The sequence below is a fragment of the Ictalurus punctatus genome, chromosome 6 (assembly GCF_001660625.3).
Source record: "Ictalurus punctatus breed USDA103 chromosome 6, Coco_2.0, whole genome shotgun sequence".
Taxonomy (NCBI): Eukaryota; Metazoa; Chordata; class Actinopteri; order Siluriformes; family Ictaluridae; genus Ictalurus; species Ictalurus punctatus.
Genome location: NC_030421.2, coordinates 13,382,478 through 13,404,425, shown reverse-complemented (window position 1 = coordinate 13,404,425; position 21,948 = coordinate 13,382,478). Strand labels below are relative to the sequence as shown.

At 39.8% G+C, this 21,948-nt stretch overlaps 1 long non-coding RNA gene across 1 annotated transcript in view; it reads right to left on the bottom strand.

The window, feature by feature from the left end:
- Positions 1-21,948, bottom strand: part of LOC124628263 (uncharacterized) — a 39,738-nt gene that overhangs the window by 3,087 nt on the left and 14,703 nt on the right. The window contains exon 2 of the long non-coding RNA XR_006982698.2: positions 11,049-11,359. This is a non-coding gene — a long non-coding RNA (uncharacterized LOC124628263). The remainder of the gene's footprint in view (positions 1-11,048; positions 11,360-21,948) is intronic.

The window sequence follows — 21,948 nt, the reverse complement described above, 5'->3', positions numbered from 1 at the left end:
CTAATGAGAATGTCTGCAAGGGAAATAGTCACTTTTGGCATGGCATGAAGTGCCCCACATGCACACACACACACACACACACACACACACACACACACACACACACACACACACACACACATACAGTACAGAAGAATTACCCAGTTATAATGCCAACAGTTGACCCTTAGTGGTGAAAAAAAATCATGCTTGCTATTCTGTTACTAAAATCTATAGCAACATGGGTTTGATATAGATTTGTGTCCAGACATACTACATTGTTACTCCAGTCGATAAAGGTTATGTTTATTTCTTACACAAAGCCTTAATGCTATGGTAAGTTAATGGCCCCACGGTTTATGATTGATTGCTTACCCAACTAAGCTATAGTTCAGTTGTTTTGCCTATTAAAAGAAGTGAATTTCAGGGATGTGATATTGTGTATTGCATGTATAGAACAAATACTAATCCACTGTATAGAACTTAACTCCATTCATTCATCTTCAGTAACCACTTTTTCCTCATCAGGGTCATGCTGGATCCTGAGCCTATCCTGGGAACACTGGGAATGAGGTGGGAATACACTCTGGATGCCAGTCCATCACAGGGCACAATGCACACATATACACACACTCATTCACATCTAGGGGCAATTTATCTTAGCCAAACCACCTACCAGCATGTTCTTGGGAAGTACACTAGAAGGAAACCCATGCAGGCATGAGCAGAGCTGTAAGAACACAGTCCCAGCTAATTCATGACTCTCTACAGCTTCAAAATACTATACAAAATTACAATTTCATAGAATTCAGATTTATGTTTGGCCACTTTATCAGAATACGTTTTGGATACATATTAGAAATGTCCACCTGTGATTATTGGTTGAACACCAAGCTCAAAATGCTTGCCTAACGGACGTATTAGTGTACTGTACGTCTTATAATCTGTTGTTTTTATCTACTCCTGACCACTGATGAAACAACTGAAAAGAAATCCAAGATTGTTGTGAAGCAGCTGTAAGTGATGTTGGCATGCTTGTTAATTTGTACCAAATTTAGTCACTGAAGGATTCCATCCCCTCACTCCATCCATCCAAACGTCTGGTTAGCACTTTTGACTCACACCTCCAGGGTCGGGGGTTCGATTCCCACCGTGGCCCTGTGTGTGCGGAGTTTGCATGTTCTCCCCGTGCTGCGGGGGTTTCCTCCCCCAGTCCAAAGAAATGCATGGTAGGCTGATTGGCATGTCCAAAGTGTCTGTAGTGTATGAATGGGTGTGTGTGTGTGTGTGATGGATTGGCACCCTGTCCAGGGTGTACCTCGTCTTGTGCCCGATGCTCCCATGGATAGGCTCCAGGTTTCCCTGTGACCCTGAAGGAAGGATAAGCGGTAGAAGGTGGATGGATGGATGGAATATACAATTGACCTGAGCAGGTGAGGATTAAGGGGTTTGCTCAAGAGTGTCGTTTGCCATTTTGTTATCTCAAACCTAGATCGCTAGCTGCTTAGAAGAAGCATAATTGTTTCTAAATAAATTAAAAATGGCCAACGTCCTGTTTGAGAAATCACAAATTTGTTATATCCACAACATCGGCACCTTCAAGGGAATCAAGAGGAATAAGAATCTTGATTTAATGTCTAATGGTTCACAAATTTGTTAATTATTGCACCACCTAGAGGTGAATTTAGAAAACTTTTCTGGAGATACTTAGGGTGAGGAATATCAACATTCTTTTCATTACATTTACTTTTGTCCAGGTTGCTCTGCAGACGACATGTGCTAAATGTGGTGTTTATTGGACAAAATTTGGAGGAGGACTAGGGAAAACACAGTTTTTGACAAAATCCAAGATGGTAGACAGGAAGGACACTTGAATTTCAGATGTTGGTAGGCATTCACTTCAGCATACTCCAGGGAATTATATGAAAAACGAACTGTGAATTTAGCAGAAGCTCTTCAAATGATATAAGGAAAAAAAAAAAGAAAGTTGTTAAAGTTCTTGACCACAACGTGGCACAGTCACAAAACGTCTTCGGTAACGTATTCAGTTCCTCGTCCTGAAAATAGTTATCAAGTTTAGTGATGATACACCCTCACATCCTTTTTTTTTTTTTTTTTTTTTTTTTTACATTTGCCAAGGAACATTTGTCAGAATGTTCCTTAGACCCTGCCCAATCAGTGTGCCAAATTTCACTAGTTTTTACCATACGGTTCTATGGGCTGCCATTGACACCCTAGCCAGAAGAAGTAGAAGAAGAAGAAAGAAGAGGAAGAACAAAAAGTAGAATAACAATAGGGAGCCTACACACCTTTGGTGCTTGGCCCCCTAATAATAATAATAATAATAATAATAATAATAATAATAATAATAATAAACAATCACTAAAAAGGACCTACACACCTTCTGTGCTTGGTTCCCTAAATATTACATTCAATTCTGTATGAAAACTCATCCATTCAGTCTGTGCTACAGTGTGTAAAATTTATGTTCAATTGAGCTGTGGACTGTTGTTGGTTATTATACCAAAACCTATTCAGCAAATAATTACCTGTCAAGCAAAAACAAAGCAAGCTCAGCTTTAAAGCCTTTTGAATTTCTCAGATCTCTCCAGTACTCTTTTTGTTTTATTAATGTTTTGTAGTGTAAGTGATTTTGAGCAATGGTGCAGTTTGAACTTTTTGTTCTCCGTCATGGCAGCCACTAGACGCATCTATATCTCCACAATTTGAGGCTAGTTATTACTGCACCCAAGCTAGCACATGATAAACTTCCTACTGATAAAAAGGCAAAATAACTGATAGGCCTGGAAGATGTCTTCTGCAGCATCTTTCAAACAAGTTCGCTTGTTGCCATAGACACGAAAATATATTAACACCATCAAATTTGATTGGAGAATTCACCATTGCTGTGGTATGAGGAATATTTAGTAACCACTATGACTTTTTCAGTAACTACAGTGAAATTAATGAAATACTTGTAGTTACAACAGACCGAAACACAAGACTGTATCCACTGAAGACTCCTGAAAGTTAATTAAGGGGTTGGACAATTTATACTTCTAATCAAAATCTAAAATTTTCCACATGAGAATTTTCAATGATATCAGGCAATAAAAAGATTTGTCAAACTTGGAAACTACATTGAGTGTAATGTCTTGTGTAATACTTGTTATAAAGGCCATGTAATGAGTTTTACAGCAGCAGCTTCACTTACAGTTTGTTACTTGAAGCTACGTCCTCTGATTTTTCCAGTTAACATAGCTTAGATTTGAATGCAGGTCTCAGATTTTAGCCAGGGAAATTCTGTGTAAACGGAGAAAGCAGAATCTGCTTCCTGTGTGCTTTTTAAAAGTCTCCAATGAAATAAATGAGCCAATACGTGTAAATAAATCTTAGCTGATCTCTTGGCTTTTTGGCTCTGATTTTGAGGCGTTCTGATAAAGCCCTGGGTAATCGTTAACATGTGGGGGTATTACACCCATACTGCTTCCTGAGTGAAGTCCCACTGCACTCCCTGTCGGCACACACACACACACACACACACACACACACACACACACACACACACACACACACACACACACACACACACACACGCACACACACACGCACACACACACACACACTCCCTGAATTTCCTCTCTGAGGCATATAATGAGTTCCACATGGTGGCTTTGACACCATTTCTTTACAGCTGATGTAGACCAAACCATGCCATTAGGTTTGTTTATTTGAACGCTTGCAATCTTTGTACTTCCCCCCCTCCTTAACGTATACAGTGACTCATGTCCCCATGAGGGTCAGAGAACAAGATTGATTTATTTATGCTGCAATCATGTCAGTTAGTACAACATACTGGACACTGAACATCCCTTACCACCCCTGCTTGGAAATCAATCAGTTTAATCTGTTAAGTCTTTTTCATTTTTGTAGGATATAAAAAGTTTAAAAATATACACTACAAAACAACATCATACCATGGCCAAATAATGTTCTGGTGATATCAGATGCAGACCTGTTTACTGAAGTATATTAAATTCCGTGATCAAATGACTTACAAACTAGAAATGCAATTCTGGACTGGCCAAAGCAGCCACCATCTTGCTTGCCTGAAGACTGTGTGGATTTCTGGACGGGAGAAACTGAGTTTAATTGTCTTGAACATTCAAACCCTGGTATGGGGGAGTGATGGATTGATTCACTGGATGTAGACGGAAGAAAGTGATGAAGCCTGGTGCTGGTACATGTTTAGTGTAGAGGCCCTTGGCTAGATGGTCCATCAATGCCAAATCTCTGGCTCTAGGCTCCATTAGCCAAAGCTGTTAGGACCAGGTGAGTAGGCGACTAAATAAGTTGATGGGTGGGCTGGTGGTAAATGACGACATTGGTGCTGGGAAATATATTGCACAACCTCTTTATTGCGGCATAGTTCTTACCAACAAGCAGTCTGCTAACTGGAAAATTGAGATGATAGATTTTGCAGAATGGAGACAATATCCAGCAATTGACAGAGAATGTGCCACCAGTGATTTACAGTTGTGCTATGGCCTGCAAGTGCTACAAAGAGTCACATTTAATATATTTCCCAGTACCACTGCTCTGGTGACGGCTCTACTATTGAAGTGCTTTTATTTTACATTCTTTTCTAATTTAATACAACAGTTTTCATTAGAAATGATATTATTGACAACAACTTGAGTGAATAGTAGAATCGTTTAAATATTTACATGAAATTCAGAGTTTCTTAATATTTGGTTATCATTTCCTTTCTATTTGGTACGTCCCCTTTTTGCTGTAATGACAGTGTGCACTCGAACTGGTATGGGCTCCACAAGGTTGCTCAAAACCTTATGATCCATTTTAGATCAAATCCATCGGAGTGTCGTCTGAACACGTGCTTCAACACGTGAATATGAAATATTCAAGATACCGGACGTTTAGAATGTTTATTGAACATGAGCATAATCTACGATTGAAACACATTTACTGAATAAATTCCTGTAACTTTGTCTCTACAAATCATGTGATCGGATAATTGGCTCAGAAAAGTAAAACTGGTGGAAAGCGAGATGCGTCAGTTTCCCCTGAAGTGACGATTTTGTTGTCTTGAACACATGGGATGAAAATGGCGCTTTATCCGCCTACATTTTGTGCGATATTCCAAGTTTTTGTACAAGTTAAACTCGCAACTTGGATGAAAACATAGCTACTGATAGATTTCACATACAGACTTTTCATCCTTATATGGCCATTGTGAGTGGTGATTGGCCTCAAAATTAGTGTGGCTTTACTGGCTGCTATCAAGTCCAATTTCATTAACATGGACTTAAGAAAGCTCCATGCGATATGACCTTACTGTGATATGAGTGAGGAAAATTGGTTTGTTCACAAGTACAACTGGGTCAATGACAAGATATCAGTTAAGGTTAATTAAATTTGTGTGGCGCAGGTGTGTGGGCTTGTTATTTATGACTGTGTTTATTTGTTACCATTATGCCAATGACTTACAGCAAATTATATTCACTGCCTGTTGCATGTTTAGTTAGCTAGGATCTGAGAATCCTTTAAAATGGCTGCATGAAAATGCACAATCAACCAACATGCAAATCAAAATGTTTCAATTACAGCCAGGGGTTAACTGTTAGGCAAACAGAGCGATCAAAATCAAAACAAAGGGCTAGAATAGAAAACGTCAAAAACAAGGAATAATAGAGAAACCGATGCAAAACCTTAGAAAGATAGCTGAATGGAGGGTTGTAAATATACAGATGTAAATGAGGGTGAATAGGAAACAGGTGAGCTCAATTGGCAGGTGAGTGCGAATGAGCTAATGTCTGGAATGGACTGGATTGTGGATTTGTTTTGGCTACTGGATTGGTGGTGAATTCGAACACATTCATTAGCACAGGAGTTAGCAAAAGTAACCTAGCAGGTAACAGCTAACATTTGCTGAAGTCCTCAGAATACAGAATGAGAGTGACTGACAGGCAATAAATAAATAAGACATGGTGGAATTTATATTGATATATATACCCTCTCTACATTAAACTACATTTCCTCCCATAGTAATACACACCAGTTTAAGGTTTACTTCCCTTTTGTGGAAAAACATGTTTGGCACAGCATCTTTTTTTTTTTTTTTTTCCAGCAGGCCTAGAGCTTTCCTGCAAAGCCCGGCAAGATTTCTGAAGTCATTTACTTCGAAACAAATAAGTAGGAAATGTGCTGAGCAAAGCACTAATGTTTTGGACAGGCTAAAATTTTCCTTCCTACACTGGAAAGCCAGCTTGCTTACAGTCTTGTTGGCTAACAGAGACTTGTGAAATGATCATGCTTCATGACTAGTGAAGTTGCAGCTGCAGCCCACAGCTGTACAAACAGGTACATTGAATATAAAGCTAAAACCAAATCAATTATTTAACAAAAGTTTTATATAAACATTCTGATCTTAATGTGAGGAAATGTGCACATTCTTGAGCACTAGAAGGCAGTTACTATGAACACAAATGGGAATGACTGCAAACAATATCACAATATCAGATCATGTCCAGGTCATTTTTTTTTCAGAGCTGGAACAGATCATTCACTGTCTGGTTTTGCATTTTGATGAACACAAAGTTAAAAATATCCATCCATCCATCCATCCATCCATCCATCTTCTACACCGCTTATCCTTTAGGGTCACGGGGAACCTGGAGCCTATCCCAGGGAGCATCGGGCACAAGGCAGGGTACACCCTGGACAGAGTGCCAATCCATCGCAGGCACAATAACAAACACATTCACACACACATTCATACACTATGGACACATTAGACATGCCAATCAGCCTACCATTCATGTCTTCGGACTGGGGGAGGAAACTGGAGTACCCAGAGGAAACCCCCACAGAACAGGGAGAACATGCAAACTCCGCACACATAAGGCAGTGGAATTGAACCCCCAACCCTGGAGGCATGAGGCCACCGTGCTCCCATGTTGAAAATAAATGTGATTTTTCTGTTGAGGTCGCCATATTTGGGACCAAATTTCTGGCTTCGCTGCACAATGCAAAAGTAACTAGAGGTGAAAGTTGACTAAAATTACCAGCCTTACTTTGGAACAGAAGAAACAATCCTTCATTAAAGCTGATAAAATAGACTGTGATTCTTATGTACTTTCCCATGAACTGCTGAATCCACTGGCAGAAAACGTACCAAATTACAAGCCTACCTGATGTTCATGTCTAGGGTTGTATAGGATTCCAGACTTTCATCAGGAGAAAAAAAACCCTATGTGTCATTATTAGGAGTGTAACTTAATATTTGCTAACTAACTTTTGCTAATGATAGGAAAAAACTTTCCAGTTGTCCCAAGTCCCAGTAGTGAAGTGTATTATGGCAGTCGATTATCACTATAATTGAAAATGTTTCCTATTTGGTCCTCAAAATGGCAGTGATGAATGCAAATATATGGTTTCTATTGTTTTCTTTCCCTTTCAATCGAAGGAGCATCTCAGAATCTATACCACTGACACTTGTGTGAAAAATACAGTCAGTGTCTGTCATATACAATGGATTTGCCTAGTGCATGATGATTGCTGTGTGGTGAAATCTTACTCACTAAGCAGTAGCAAATTTCAGCAGAGCTCAACTTTATGCAAATGAGTCTGTCCACCTTGCGTTTGGCATTTAGACAAGAGTAGTTTGGTGTTCATGACTGACGATAATCAGAAGAAAGTGATTTAGGTTACTATGTAGCTTGCTAGTACAATTGCACATGCTAGCTAGCCAGGCAGATAAAACTGTAAATTAAAATAACACAAATGAAAAAATAGTGAACAACCAACACCAACAGCCGTAACTAAACAAATGCATCGAAACTCCAATCAAGTGGCGAGCCGAGGGAGATGATGCTGTGACAATTTGCAAGAGGGTGGAAACATTTGGTGTCATATGCAAGGAACACAAAGACTCTGACATTAGTTGGAATGATGAGGGCTTGGCGAGTGTCCAGAGTGATCATGTCAACTGTGAAGGGTGAAAGTGATTATGTAGGCCTCTTGTTTAGATTAGTGAGATCAGCCTTCAGATTTGGCAGCTCTCCTGTTGCACCAGGTGACACCAATTGCCAAACAGGAAACCATTAGAGCCTCCATACTGGACGTCTAGCAAGAAGGTAAACATTAAAATTTGAACTACAGTCAATAGTAAGTGTGGAATGTCCAACTCTGATGAGCCACAGAGGTCACTGTCCTGATTAAGGGTGGCCTTGAGATGAATCAGAGCGCGCTGTTATTGGAGAATCGATATGGCTTAAGTAGGCTTGGGGATTAAGCAGGGTCATGCTTATGAATAACTTTAGTCCTATAGTGTTTAGATATCATTATCATTACTTACTCAGTAGTGGGTCTAACACATTTGGTGCCCTAGGCCAGCTTCACCCCCTAGCCCTCCCTCCCTGACTCAAATGTTTTAGACATGATGAAGAAGAACATCCTGTTTTTACACCACTGTTTTTTTGTGCTTCAATTGAATGCACTTTTTGTTTACACAAAGCATGTGAAGTGCTTACTACTCATAAAAGATTCATGTAAACATAAAAAAATAAATAAATTTAGCAATAGTTTATAGGCTAATTACCTTTCTGAATTATATGATTTTTAAAATCTGAATAATTAGTCTTGTGAATAGCTATTAAAAAGTGCTAAAAGAATATTTTCACTAGTTCTAGCCAACACCATCTTAACGACACATCTAGGTTGACTATCCCTGGTGCCTTCTCCTGTGCGGCTCCAGAGAACTGTGATCCACATAACCAAAGGCTATGAAGATATGAACCACAACGTCAAACCTTATTTGAATATGTCCGCAGTCTAAAACAAAGAGCCATAAGGACATGCAGATATTCAATGGTCACAATCTGAATAAACGCATTATTACAATTTAGACTTTATACCAAACTAAATGACAAAAAAAAAATGTTGAGTGGAAACAGAAACTGTTGAAACCCAACACCTAGTAGAGTTCAGAATGATTTCAGAATCTAAATTTAGTGTATTAGGTGAATATCACAGCTTCTTTCTATTTCATGTCTAGTGCTTGGTTATAAATCCTTGGAACTTGGAATTACAGCATTTTTGACCTGGGCGCCTCCATGTTAATTTTTTTGTTAGCAACAGTATAGCTAACTATGATGAGGGATGTATAATTACCTCTTCAATACAGCAAATTGTATAGTCATTGTTATAGAATTAACTAATATGTGTGCATGTTGAATGATTTGAAGCAAATATTAGTATATGCGTATACTACAGTATAACTCTTTTTAAATGAGTCGTTTTTTTAAATTATTATTTTAAAAAAAGAAGTGCTACCTTGCTTACTGCTTGTGCTGCGAGCAGCCATTTTGATTTGATGAGACTTCGGGGTTGAGGAGACCTTCCTAAATTTCCAAGTAGGAATTCTGATTTGAGGGGGCATTTTCTTTTTTTTTTTTCCTGACTCAGAGTTTGGAAATTCAGATTTTTTTTGTCAAACAGTGTTTTTTTTTTTTTTTTTTTTTTTTTTTTTAGCTACAAGCTTCAGGATCTTGGTTTTTGCCTGGCTTTGTGCCAGAAAACAAACTTTTGAACAATGAGACGCAATGAGCTTTTTGGACTGGACTGGCAAAAGTTTATAGAATCAGTGGCACATAAATTTAATCTTACAGTGGGGGAAAATAAGTATTGAACGCGTTAACATTTTTTTTCAGTAATTATATTTCCAATGAGGCTACTCACATGAGATTTTCACCAGACATCAGTTTTAACTCGAGAAAGCGGCAAATATAAAGAATTCACAACATTAAAGTCCATAAATAAAGTTAAGTGTAATGAAGTGGAATGACGCAGGAATAAAATATGTTTCTTGGCCATATGTATTGGCAAAATGTACCACACAGTGAATTCTACAGGTCTAAGTTTCGAGACCATCATTCCTATTTTGCCAACTCTGTAATGCCACCATATTCACTTCTTTTGTTTGCAGATTCTTTTTGCATTTCTGTATTGCCTTCAGTATTTATGTTGAGGTTAAAGGATTCACATGGCCAGTCCAATTTTGGCATTAAAAACCCCATAGTTGCTTTACTAGCATGATTTTTGTTGTTGCCCCTACAAGGGTGAAGATATGTCCAGTGCTAAGCTTGTGTAAGCTCCATAATTCATCCAGATGGTGCTGTCGATAAAGAGAACTAGGTCAGTTCCCCTGATAATGCCAAAGCCATATCTGCACCATGTTCCACAGCAGATTTTCTATGCTTGAGATTAACAAGCAGCTCCTCTTTTACATTACTCTAGTATGGATTAATCCACATCTTTTTAGACAACTTTGAAAATACATGAAAATTCTACAGACATGAAAAATTAATTCACATTTTAGTATGCTGTACCCTGCCTTTTCTAAAATTTCTAAGGTCAAATTGGTGCATTCATCTCTTAATAATAGTCTTTAGTGCAGTATATCGGTGCCATAACACTCTCTGTCAGTTGAAATATCTGATGCTTTCTTGTTTGGTCCTGTTGTTGAGAGACACTTCTATTATCACCATTATAACCATGCTATGATTTACATTTCAACCAAATTACAGTAAGAGAGTTCAGCTCCAATTGCTATTTACATATGCCAATTATGTTCTACTGGAAGCTTTTTTTTTCAGCTGTTCTACCCTAGAGTCTTTTATTACCTCTCTTCTATATGATCTAACACAGGTCAATAAACAACTAATCATCCAACTGTCCAATTAGGTGTAGTGCAGTAAACAGTAGGATGGTTTCAGGAAAAAGTCTTAGAAAAGTATTCTTCAGTATGATAGGGAACCCAGTGTTTCCCTATCATAAAAGATTCCAGGCAGCACTTTCTTTAGGATGCCAAAAACACTTAAATATCACACAATGACACACACACACACACACACACACACACACACACACACACACACACACACACACACACACACACACACACACACACACACACACACACACACACACACACACACACACACACACGCACACGCACATCCTTTCATTTAGACTTAATTGAATCTCACCTGGGTGCATGGTGGCTTAGTGGTTAGCACATTAGCCTCACACCTCCAGCGTTGGGGGTTCGAGTCCCACCGTGGCCCTGTGTGTGTGGAGTTTGCATGTTCTCCCTGTGCTGTGGGGGTTTCCTCTGGGTACTCCGGTTTCCTTCCCAGTCCAAAGACAGGCATGGTAGGCTGATTGGCATGTCCAAATTGTCCATAGTGTATGAATGGGTGATGATGAGTGTGCCTGTGATGGATTGGCACCCTGTCCAAGGTGTACCCCACCTTGTGCCTGATGCTCCCTGGGATAGGCTCCAGGTTTCCCCATGACCCTGAAGGAAGGATAAGTGGTATAGACGATGGATGGATGGATGAATCTCACGTATTATCTACACTCTAAACCCATTGAGGTTTGTGATGTCATCTGTGACATTAATGATCTTAAATATTGCTCAATAATGTCTTGTCCTGGACAGTGATTGCAAATCCACTTGTAGCTTCACAGCTAAGCAGTGAACTGCAGTTTTCTTGTTTTAATTTTGTCTGGATTTTAAGCAAGCTGTCATGCTATGAAGTTGGAGGCAAATTCAAGTGCAGGTTAGAGTTTTATTTAAAATACACTGGCAAACAGTGAAGCAAAAACCCATAAACATGAGCAGGCAGAAAGTCAGGTGATCAGCAACCACTGACTACATTAACACGTAAGGTGTTTGGATGAGTTGCTTTTAGGTTATTCCTTTCATGTTCCCGTCTTACATGTTATAGATCATAGATCAATTAACGTCACACGTCATTACGTCCCCACGCCACGCCGTCCGACGTTCCCTCCAGAATTTCACGTATTAACATACAGTTCATCTTTGTTATGGTACCGTATACAGTTTTAGGTGTTTTTATTTTTAATTTTGCGAAAGCTTCAAGTGCAACTCATGTATTTCACCTACTATATACATGCATCTCACCTACTATATAGCAGGTAAAAATACAGTTTCGGACGCAGACTTTCTTGTTTGCCGTCAAATGGTTGAGCACTGCCTTGTGTGTACGTGTCCTGTCGCAAAATGCAGTGAAAAACCCCACACGACGTCTTAATTGGGTTAAAATCAGATTATTGTTGTGCAAGTAAACATACAGACTATAACATGGGCAAATCCAAAATCAAGCTCAGAGACCAGAATAGCAAGATACAATATAGGCTTAGTAAGTCATGTTAGAGCATACTGGCTGAATGTCCAAAGTCTGTTTATGTAGGTGTGGGTGTGCATGGTTAGAACTCAGGTGACACTGAACATGTTGGTCGAGGTGTTGTGAGGGGATTGCCAGAAACTCCACACAGACAGTAGCTTGAGCTCAGCATTATGCTGCACCACATGCCACCTAATGATGTGACAACTGTTCGAAATTTCTGCAAACATTACAAATAATAATAATTAAAAAAACCCCAGATAAGATTCAATGCCACACACTAATGTCATTTCTCCCTAACATGATTATTGAAGGGGGTACTGATATTGTAATATCACATGGATTGTTTATTGCACAAATACTAAACTTAATTGTTCATATCAATCTAAAAACTTAATTGTTTAACCATAAATATCCAATGGAGTTATGTAGATAATTAAGTTTGCAACCTGATCTGAATGTTTAATACATTAATGTATAATTAATGTAAATTAGGTATGATTTATTGCATGTTACGATGCTCTCAGAGTCTTCCACTGCTGAGTATTTCACTGTATAATTTAAATAGAAATGAGAATTGGAAATCTTTGATGCCTCTTCATGCATTCCATAACACCAGCATGGATCCACCTTCAAATGGACCTCCGACTGGAGAAATGACAGCTACGAATATGACTAGGTACGTTTTTAAGGATCAAAAACAATTACAATTTTGTGAAAATGTATTTCTTTTATAATCTGCATCATTCTTGATGGATTTAGGAGGTGGAGCCCCACGTCTTGCATGTGTGCCAACAACGTGGTAACAATACTTTACTTATACAGAGCTGTCATGAACCATAAAAATGTGATTAAAACAACTTTTCACTCGATTTGTTTCTCTGTAAGGCGCTTACTTTTAATAACTAGAGTTATGTGCACCATGACTGGAGAGGGAAACATTTTTTTATATGAAAATATATATTTTTTTATAAAGCAGTTGAAAAGTGGTGCGTTACTACCTTTATGCAGTGTCCATCAAATTATAGGATCATACCTTGCTCACATTTCTTGCTGTATCATAAACCATGAGTTGTGGTTCAACATCAGTTTAGCAGAATTTGTAGACAAAGTAGTAAAAAATAATTATAGATAAAAAAAAATGTAAGTGCATTTTGGTTATTACAATTTCAGGTGGTGAAAAATAGATTTAACAACAGTAAAAAAAAAAAAAAATCTACATTTCAATATTGAAATAATGTTTGACTAAAGACGTATGTACATTCCATACATGCAGTAGTGTAACACAAGGTAGAGCCAGGTAGCAGGATGTGACTGCAGAGTCAGTTTAATGATTGCCAAGGATATAGGAACAATATGGTTCAGTTTACTTGTTATTATATAAAGTATGTAACATTGATATCATCCAAATGTGATTAAAAGTTTTTGATATGCTGTATGTGTTTCTACCCCAAGGGCTTCATTTAACTACCTACCTGGGTGGCCAGATATTTCATTTTCAGGATTGCTTGGATTTCAGTTCTGGTATCATAATGATATTTTAATACCGTATCATGCACTTCTAGGAAGAAACCCCCCCCCCCACCCCCCACCCAAAAAAAAAAAGATCTGATACAGTAAAGTTATTAAAACAGCCAAATATATACATTTTTGCTTTACTGAATAAATGTACACATCATTTAACATGTTTACATTTTGAAATGAAAGAATTTATCTATAAAGAAGTATAACTGTATTACACGATCATTATTATCACTATCATGCCATCAAATTATAATGTTTGAGTGAATAGTATTTACCCAAATTTTACCCAGATTGATGTCTCAACAGCTGTATTATCAGGACATTAGGTTACAAATGCTTAAAAAACAGTAATGCTTCATTTTATTGTCTATTAGGGCATTATTACCACATGAGTTCAACATAAATGGGTTACTTCAGTATGAAGATTCGACTTCATTTTTCCACATCTGTCCAAATAAGCACCAAATGGGATATGCTCGACTGCTTTGGCATCTTTCAGATCTACACTGTCTACTGTTGGTATGATGATAAACTAAACCCTGCATTCAAGTGGAACAAACGTCAGCCTATAAAGAGGGTTATGATCTCAGCATTGTAGTGCAGCATACGGCTCAGGCTGTAAACAGGCAATCAAGGGCTTCTGGATGTAGACCAAAACATGCACCAGGAGCTTTGTAGCCTAAACCTTGGCCAGGGTTTCCTTTGCTTCCCTCTGTGAAAAATTGCTCTGTTCTCCTTGGTGGTCTGTGGACGCCATCCCAGCAGCCTCGGCTGGCATTTAAGTCGCCAGAAGAGAGGCGGCTGAGGTAGAAAAAACACCGACTGCAAGACTCGAGAGGAAATTCACCCTTCCAGACAGAGGAGAAGGGTTTATTCCAAACCCATTATACAATTGTGGACAAAATTTGGAATTTTTATTATTGGTTTGATAAAAACTGCACTCCCTTTTTGAAGATACAGCATATAATACAAGTGATACAGCATTGTTTGTCCAAAATGTCCGAAGTTTTTCTTCATCACTATTCTCAGTGTATTGTTGCACATATCCAGAACTCCCACTGTGCTCCGGTATAGAGTAACATCGTTCTGCTGCCCACTCATCCCTCCCAGTACCATGAGATGGTGAGATGCAAAGATAGACTGAAGAATTGGCACCTTGCTTTGAACAATGACAGATTCAAAATGTAATGAAAAGATGCACTGAAGAGCATGTTATTTCCATCACTCCACTATCTATAATAAGCAGACTGCAGCGCTGAATTGATATAACACTCCAAGACAAGCCAGGAATGTGTGAAAAGTGTTCTGCTGAGCATCACCATTGCTGACATTTTCCGTTTCATTTAGTCCTGAGGTCTTCCAGCAAGCGGGATGGAGGATCAAATTGGAAAAAGACTAATCTCATGCTGTGGAAAGTATTGGACAGACTGCTAAACGCGAATACCATGAATGTGTGCACCAACACAGTCAACATATTTTTCCCATGATCGAATTTTGAATGCAGGGCAGAACTGTATTTTCAGGTAAAACCCATATGTGGGTTAAAACTTTAAATGGTTGTCGCTCCTAAACGCCTTATAGAGATAGATGTGTGTGTGTGTGGGGGGGGGGTGTATGGGGTGCATGTGTGAGGACTCACCAGTCTTAACGCGACTGTCGGATCCAGTGCGAGTTCTCTTGTTTTTACTGGCCTGTACACATGCACTCAGCTCTCACCTGTGGCTCCTAGTATCTGTGACATGCGCAGTGGCCACACCCCGGTAAATCACTTGACAGGTGGGCTAAACCAGGTGAGGTTAGCCGGAGGGCCTCGGCTCATGGTGATTCTTCCTTGCGATATACCTGTCCCAGCATGTACAGTTTGTTTTAGTTGGAGGAGTGGATGAGGTCACTATTGACCCAACGATCTCTCAGGCGGTACAGAGACGTGTCCGTGGTACACGTAGAGCAGGATGAGGTACAACGGAAATCCTGGTCAACCACTGTGCCCGGAGCCATCTTCAGTTGTCTTGACTCTGTCTTGCCACTGGATTATGGTGGTCACCGAGAAGTGAGAGTGAGGCTGATGCTGCGCAAGTCTTTCTCACTTTAATCCAATTCACACGCAAGTCGACTTCCATTTTTGTCTCGTTGATAAAGTCCTGCGGCGATTGGCGAGCAGCAAAGCAGTAGGTGTGGACACACTGGCAGCCGTAGTCGTGGACATTGGTCGCTCTTCGCTGGACCCGAAGGAGCAGCGGAGTTCGGTAGCATCCTGAGCGTCTGAGCAGCCCTCTTTAGGATCACACTGCTCACCTTCATGCCTGAGGAAGGGGCTAGAAAAGGTGCCCCAAATATTGTCTGCTTCACCACCCTTCAGCTCACCCCGGTTGTTGGGGATGTACTCCTGCGGTCGAAAAACAACACAAAAGCATATATACAAAAAAGCAGTTCCGATCATAATTGGGGCTTGGAATATCTGTTCTCTTTTAGATGACACAAGAAGCAGCAGACCCGCCAGGAGAACTGCGTTGGTGGCTAAAGAACTTGAACAGTACAAAGTGGACATTGCAGCGCTCAGTGAAACTCGACTTCTGGAAGAAGGACTAATCAAGGAAGTTGGTGCCAGCTACACCTTCTTCTGGAATGAACGTCCAAAGGAGGTGCGACGAGAAGCGGGAGTCAGCTTCGCCATCCGGAACGAAATTGCCAAGAAACTCAGCAACCTTCTTAAGGGCATTGATGACCATCTGATGACTCTTCGGCTTCCTTTTTCAGGAAAGTCTTATGCGACACTGATTAGTACTTACGCGCTGACAATGTCAAACCCAGAAGAAGCAAAGGACAAGTTCTACGAAGACCTAAATTCTATACTCTTGAATGTGCCAAAGACGGATAAATTGATAATTCTTTGAGATTTCAACGCGCGTGTTGGATAGGACAGCCAGACGTGGAATGGAGTCATAGGGAAGCATGGCATTGGCAACTGCAACAGCAATGGCCTCCTTCTTCTTAGAACCTGCAGCAAACACTGGCTCCTTATCACGAACATGTTGTGTCGACTACGGAATCGAAACAAAACCACTTGGATGCATCCAAGGTCCCACCACTGGCACCTCCTGGATTACATTATCGTCAGACGCAGCGACAGACGGGACGTTCGCGTAACAAAGGCAATGTGCGGAGCTGAATGTTGGATGGACCATTGACTTTTGATCTCAAAAATGAATCTTCAGGTCAAGCTGCCTAGATGCCCACAAGGGAAAAAGGTGTCCAAGCGCTTGAACGGCAACAAATTGAATGATGACAACTTTCGATCACTTTTCGAGAACAAACTGAACACTAACTTAAATGCTATGCCAGCCCAAAATGGCAACATTAATGAACAGTGGTCGACTCTTGTGACACTCTCTATTCAACATGTGCTCAACCACCATCAATATGGATGCATTGAACAGGCTGCCACAGGTGGACATCAACAATTCCTTGGATCTCCTCCCTTCCATGGAAGAAACTCAAAAAGCAGTCAACCAGCTATCAAATGAAAAGGCGCCAGGCTCCGATGCGATTCCTGCAGAGATATACAAAAGTGCCGGCGCTCAACTTCTCCAGCAACTGACTCTCTTTTTCAAGAAATCTGGATGCAAGAACGGATTCCTCATGATTTTAAAGACGCAACTATTGTCCAGAAGAAAGGTAATCATCAAATTTGTGACAATCACAGAGGAATCTCACTTCTGAATATCACCGGTAAAATTTTAGCAAGGATTCTTCTTAACCGTCTTACCACCCATTTGGAAGCAGGTCTTCTGCTGGAAACACACTGTGGCTTCCGCAAAGAGCGGAGCACCGTGGACATGATCTTCGCTGTTCGTCAATTGCAAGAAAAATGTCAGGAGCAAAACATCAGTTTATATACTGCATTTATCGATCTCACAGAGGATTTCGACACTGTGAACAGATAAGGTCTGTGGACAATTAATATATGGCTGCCCGGACAAATTTATTTGCATCGTCTGAGGATTTCACGACGGCATGCTTGTCCGGGTCATCAACAATGGCGTCATATCAGACCCTTTTTCAGTTGCCACCGGAATCAAACAAGGATGTGTTCTTGCTCCAACACTCTTTAGCCTCGTGTTCTCCGCCATGTTGTGGGATGCATACAGGGACGAGAACCCCGGCATTAAACATCGATACTGTACTGACGGTAAACTGTTCAGTCTGTGAAGGCTTCAAGCAGTGACCAAGGTTTCCTTTCAGCATGTGTGCGAACTGCTGTTTGCCGATGACTGTGCCCTCAATGCCACCACCACGATGGACATGCAAAGAAGCCTGGACTTGTTCTCTGCCGCCTGCGACAACTTCGGACTGACCATCAGCACCGACAAAACTGTTGTGATGCATCAACCTGCTCCAGGCACGCCCTACATAGAACCTGTGTTGCGGGTCAACAACCAACTTCTATCTGCCATTGACAAGTTCACATATCTCAGAAGCACCGTTTCTCGGCATATGCTAATTGATGATGAAGTGATCTTCCAGATTTCAAAAGCCAGCTGCGCTTTTGGACGTCTAAGGTCATCAGTTTGGAATTGACGTGGAGTTAACCTCTCTGTGAAGCTCTGTATGTACAAGGCCATCATTTTATCCTCCATTCCCCATGGCTCGGAAACTTGGACCGTCTACCAACGGCACGCCAAGAAATTGAATCACTTCCACCTCAATTGCCTTCGACGTATACTCGCCATCAAATGGCAGGGCAGAATCCCAGACACTGAAGTTCTGGAGCGAACAAAACTACCCAGCATCTTCGCAATGCTGAAACAAATTCAACTGCGCTGGGCTGGTCACGTTAGCAGAATGTCGGTTCGCGCCTTCCCGAACGTATCCTATACAACGAACTTGTAACTAGATTACGATCTCACGGTGGACAGAAGAAATGCTTCAAGGACACTCTGAAAATTAACATGAAGTATCTCAACATTGATCATAACAACTGGGAAATTATTGCACAAGATCAGAACACCTGGCGTAGAGAAGTGAAACAAGGAACCGCAGCCTACGAAGAAAAAACAATCGACGAAGCAAGAAGGAAGCACCAAGCCAGAAAACAAGTCGGAAGCCAAAGGCCCATACCCCAACAAAGGACTCAACCAGTCTGCCCACATTGTGGTCGTACATCTCATGTCCGCATAGGTCTTGTTGGACATCTGCGCGTATAAAGAAACGCTGCTCCACTTCAAACTTCTCTATAATGGAGCCATAAAAAATGGAAAACTTTGGTCCTTGGTGAAATCGACGGATAAACTCCTGTGTGTGTGTGTGTGTGTGTGTGTGTGTGTGTGTGTGTGTGTGTGTGTTGTATTGTGGTCTTGTCATCAGGTTAAAAACTAATGCAGTTAATTTCACTAGCATTAGTCATGTAGTATACACACGCATCAATGGGCCTTGAGTGCTCATGACCCTGTTGCTGGTTGTCCTTGCTCACCGGTTGTCCTTGCTTGGACTACCTTTGGTAGGTACTAACCACTGGGAATACCCCACAAGATCTGCCGTTTTGGAGATGCTCTGACCCAGTTGTCTAGCTATGACAATTTGGCCCTCGTCAAAGTCACTCAACTTACGCTTGCCCATTTTTCCTGCTTCCAACAAATCAACTTCGAGAGCTGACTGTTCACTTGCTGCTTAATGTATTCCATCCTTTTCGAGGTGCCACTGTAATGAGATAATCAACTTTATTCGCTTCACCTCTCAAGGGTTTGAATGTTATGGCTGATTGGTATACATATAAATGCAATGCACCTTAAGGAACAATTGTTCTTCAGCAGCTCTTCTTACTTTGATGAACGAGTTCTGCTTGAAATATTTTATGGGTAACACAAGAGTCTCCCAGAGGGACAAACCAGTGAACTCTTTAATCTCCCATATTTAATCTTTACATAACCTCTAAACACTAAATGTAGTGAGAGGTATGTACATACTATGTAAATAACCTGTATTCTTTTGTGCTGTTAATTTTTCCCCCATTATATTACTTTACACATGAACATGTTTTGACAGCAGCACGAAGAGAAATTCCTCGCACACCTTGGTTTTTAACCCCATTCAGGGTGTCCCCTGCCTTGTGCCCCATGCCCCCTGGGATAGGCTCCAGGTTCCCCATGACCCAGTAAGGATAAGCGGTACAGAAAATGTATGGATGGACGGAGCTTGTTTTTTATTACAAATCAAATATTCTGGGTTTTACTGTGCAGGACCATGCACAACTTGCTAGTTATCTATTTAACCTATTGTTAATTATTATTTATTTATTTTTTTTACCATGACTACTGTACATTATTTTACCCATATCAAAATGGTTTGACTGTGATGACGTTGTAGAGGAGATTCGCAACATGAATGTTGCAATTATTTGCTGCAGTCATGTCAATATGGATCAGAATCTCAAAAATGTTTCCAACATGTTGAGGAATTCATGTGATGGAGAACTGAAAACAAAGGGAGTCCTAACCAGCATTAATATGGTGTTGTGGCTGGTATGTGTATAAGGCTGCATTCATTTTCCACATTTGTGCCATGATTTCACTCTGATATGCAAAATAAGCAAGTTAATTGAATTGCTTGCCATCTCTCTCTCACACACATACAGACTCAATAGGGAATTTTTAATATTTAGTAAGTAACAATAGTAGTTAATTATATAGCCCAAGGCATAGCTTGTGTAAGTGTATATTATAAGGTCGATTTCTGGACACAGGTCGTTTGTACTTTTCAACCAAAATGCTCTCTAACAAGGGGTTACATTACACTTATTTTATAGTTTGCTTTGGCTATTAATTTAATTGTGTTGAGGTTTCTAGTAGGAAGTGTATTAAAGGATATCATGCAGTTCCTATTGTGGTGCAGGTCACTCTGTGTCTTACATTTATGTTGGCATAATTCTTGCATCCTTCCTGAATTAGTCTGACTTGTATCTGCTCTGAATAATAAATATCAAGGCAGTGTGTGTTTGTTATTCCTTTCTCTAGTCGACAGAGACAGAACAGTGGTGAACTTGCTGGGTGGGCGGTTGTGTCGACATGACCTTTATATTCTTGGACTGTAAACAGTTCAACAGTTAAAGTGCAAAAAATTCCAACAGCAACAGCAAATAACACGTCCTCAAATAAGTAAGGAATAAAACATGACCTGGCGTGTTGTTATGGGAAATTAATCAAATGAAATGAAAAGGTGTGATTCCATTACCACCCTGAAGTTGATTAGTTTCCAATAACAGCACATCCTGAAGTGTTTTATTCTGTGTATACCACAGCAATGTGTCAACAATTCATTTTTATTTATTTATTAAAGAGCCAGTTTCTTTTTTTTCCTACTTGCATGAAGTTAATAAGACAAAAAAGAACATGGTTGTCATGTTAACAAGAAGCCTCAAAATGCAACTCAAATCATCTTTCCTGAAGATTCTTTCATGTTGAAAACGTCACAGCTTTATCTTTGACTAATAGAAAGCGCTGACACTGGAGACTCCTTCCAAAAAATGTTAAATGAACATCTCCTCATAGAAAAGTTCACCATATCAACAATTACACCAGTTTTTGTTACCACCCCCATACAAGCCCCTGTGAATATGTTGTTGCTATAGAAACGATAACCTTAGAATATGCACATTAATATAAACCTATGATTTGTATTATAGTTAGTACTACAGTCAGAGCTGTTGTTACTGAAAATGATTCAACACTTTCTGACCAATCAGAATTGAGAATTCACCCGCACTGTTGCGCAACCTGAAATAACTAATACATTTGTAAAATAACCCGGAATAAGCTGTTTTTGCTCCTGGTTTCATCATTTGTAATGATGTAATACTTCTTATAAACTAACTCAGTGAAGCTGCTGGGAACCTCAGAATTGTTTTTAGTACATTAGAAGAAACTCATGTTCATAAATCATCAATGATCAGACTTCAAATAATTCTGCATATTATATCCTAAACAAACAACAGCAGAGAATTTATGAAAAATAACTGACACATGCTATTAAAAAACAAAAACAATGGCTGTTTTATGATTAAAAAATAGAATTATTCACGTTTTAGCTCTCATATAATGCAGAATACAAAACCAGCCAACATCATGATAAATAACCTTTCCTTTAATATTATCTAGTTGTGGATTTTATTTTAGTCATGTGTGCAACATTTATGCGTGACGCTGACATTCCTTTAGGC